Source organism: Octopus sinensis, linkage group LG12 (assembly GCF_006345805.1).
Source record: "Octopus sinensis linkage group LG12, ASM634580v1, whole genome shotgun sequence".
Lineage (NCBI taxonomy): Eukaryota > Metazoa > Mollusca > Cephalopoda > Octopoda > Octopodidae > Octopus > Octopus sinensis.
The window spans coordinates 46,078,994-46,082,593 of record NC_043008.1 but is presented as its reverse complement, the minus strand read 5'-3'; positions in this window follow the sequence as shown (position 1 = coordinate 46,082,593).

Genomic DNA, 3,600 nt, shown 5'->3' with positions numbered 1-3,600 from the left:
GAATAATGCAACCTATGACAAAATAAAATAAAGAAACACACGTATAGGCCATGTGACCTAAACACTTGTGACGGCGAAATGTGTGAAGGCTCCATCAAAAACTCATCAAGCACAGCACAACTTGTATTATACCTAAACATACTCTAATAACACACAAACGAAACATTAAATATCAATTCTTTATCTGAAACTCAAAATAAACCAACGAAGTTGTAATGGAGATAGAAGAGCAAGAACAAACAAAAAAAAAAAGAAATGATAAATAAAATAAGAAGACGGAAAGCTGGAATGAGAAGCAATTAATATTCAGGTAGCATAGTTGTTCCCATGTAGAACCTGCATGTGCGGAAAGATGCGACTGCAACACACACACCATCGCATACACACACGCATGCGCACACATGCACACACAGAAGCAGGCAGACAGGCACACAAACACACAGGCAGGTGCGTATACACAGAGAGAGAGAGGCGGATAGTAAAGTATCAGTCGATAACACACCTATCTCATATACATTACCTAAAATAAGATTAGTCATACCAACTATATTAATAGCAAAATGTAATAGAAACCTCAGCGCACAGAAGCGCCCCCTATTAGCGAACTTGCTACAGTCACTCTATCCACAGTGCTTCCTGATTGCTGAATGAAATGTGACGTCATCAGTAAAAGACTGGAAGTAATGGTAGGCAAAGATGTAAGAACCCAAATGCCTTGAAATCACAACCTTGTACCGAAATGAAAGGAAATAGGTATCTGGCCGAATGGTGTCGTAAACACAAAAAGAAGAGATGGTCACTCTTGGAACGTTATTAATTGCAGCTTTGTTTAATCGGTGCTGCTTTAGATGGAGACAACAGCAACAACAATAACAAGTAAAACCCCTTTGCGCAAGAGATGAGACATTCTTTGGCCTTTGGACATTTCTCTTGCTAATATCAGACAAAGGGGCAGTTGTCTAATATTAAGATATTGAAGAAAGCCCCTAGTCTTTACAAACAATGGAATCGGGAATAAAATAGAGTTTTCAGTGGCATACGTGAAATAAAATGCTTTATACACGCACACGTAGACACACGTATATAGACACACACATATGTGATACACATATGCATACATATATGTATACACATATGCATACATATATATACACATATGCATACATGCATGCATGCATCCATCCAGCCATCCATCCATACATACATACATGCATGCATGCATGCATACATACATACATACATACATACATAAACCAGACTAGTAACATCTCCATCAATGATTTGACTGCTTCCCATGTATCTGACGAGGAATGTTACAGGTATCTAGGGGGTGGATGAAAATATATCTTAGAATGGCGCCTGTAACAAAAGACGAGTCACTAAAGAATATTACAGCCAAATAAAGAAAATTTGGACCTCAGGACTCTCAATGTGTTTGCAGTGCCAGTGCTCATACCAGCAACTGAGTTGCTTGATCGGACGCTTAATGAGATCCGAGCCATTGATATGAAAACCCGAAAATTCTAACAAGCACACATAATTTCCACATAAACAGTGACATAGACCGCCTGTACCTAAAACGAAAACAAGGTGGCAGGGGCTTCACATTGATCCAAAATACCTTTGAATGTCGCATCATATCCATTTGGTCACATCTTTTAACCACGAATTGTCGAAGTGCATCCCTTGGCCAGGTGTGCATATTTGAGGCTGATAACATCATAAGACTTGGAAGGCAGCTCCTTGAGCACCACACTGTCTGATAACCTACAGAATTGGTCCCTAGAGCAGCGGAAGAATGTTATTTTCTCGGACAAGTCATCCTTTACTTTATTTCCGATCACTGGCCGAGTATACATGCGGAGACAGCCAAAAGAAGCATTTGACCAAGACAGCCTTCTTCCAACTGTGAAACACGGAAGAGGATCTGTGATGATCTGGGCGCCTATATCTTGGAAATCCACCGGCCGAATGGTTTCCCTTCATGGCCGAATTGATAGGCAAGACTAAGCATTTTATCTGATTAAATTTAGCCTATGGTTGCGGAACTGCTTCCGGAGTGAAACGTAAATCTTTCAAGATGATAATGCACCAATTCACACAGCTAAAGTTGTTACTGAATGCCACGAGGAACATTCTAGTGAATCTGAACATCTTATCTGGCCACCACAGTCCCCAGATATCAATATCATTGAACGTTTATGGTGCATTTTAGAAAAAGAAGTAAGGAGCCGATATCCTCCACCATCATCAATACAAGAACTGGAGACTGTTTTAGATGAAGAATGGACAAACGTTCCTTTGGAAACAATTCAAACTTTGTACGAGTCTATACCGAGAGAGAGAGAGGTTACAGGAGGTAATGGTGTCAGTGAGACCGAAAGGTGTCAGGTAATGCTGAGTAAGTGCTATGGATAGACAATAGTTAAGCTCTTGTTTCGGTGATTATGGGAATGAGGATTCCAACGTAGGTCCATATATCAGCATGTGGATATATGAACATTTTTTTTTCAGAATGAGATAAAAAAAAACCAAGGCTGTGGTTCCAAGTATAGAGTTTGTACACAGTGATATTGAATCAAGGGTTTTATTTAAAGGACACAAACATAGTCACACTTATAATTAAATAAATACACACACACACACACACACATGTGTACACACATATTACGACGGGCTTCTTTCAGTTTCAGCCTACCAAATCCACTCACAAGACGATTTAAATAAAACCCTTGATACAATAGCAATGTGCACTTGGAATGACCAGTTTTTAATACTATTGGAATTTATTCACAAGGTACTGGAACCTTATATGTATACCATTCTGCCTAAATAGTGGATCTACAAATGCAATATCCCTGCATATCTCACATCTATTTTCATTCCTCCACTTCATTCTCTATTTCGTATCTTATCTAAATTAAATTTTGCTTAACCATTTTCTCACATCGTCTCCGATGAAGGAATATAATAAATATCCTGGAAACAGCTATAAGACCTTCTATTTATAAAGGTTCTAAAATCTTCTCAGCCTTGTTTTTTATCTCATTCTGAACAAAAACTAATATATATATATATATATATATAATATATATATATATATACTAAGCCCTTTTATATATATATATATATATATATTATATATATATATATATATTACTCTTTTACTCTTTTACTTGTTTCAGTCATTTGACTGCGGCCATGCTGGAGCACCGCCTTTACTTATGTATATATATCAAATAGGCACCTGCGTGGCTGTGTGGTAAGTAGTGTCGGGCCGATCAAACGCGTGTAAGAGGAAACGGAAAGGAACCCATTATATTGATATATGTTTGTGTGTGTGTGTTTTCTGTCTGTGTTTGTCTCCCGTAAAAAGCGGTTCGGGAAAAATGTCCCGATTAAATAAGTAAGAGACAAACAAACACACAAAAAAAGAAAAAGAATTAAAATAAATGGGATCAATTCGTTCGACTAAAATTCTTCAAGGTGTTGCTCCCGCATGGTCGCAGTTTAAAGCTTGCTTCTTAACCACATGGTTCCGGGTTCAGTCCCACTGCATGGCACCTTGGCCAAGTGTCTTCTATAGTCTCGGGCCGACCA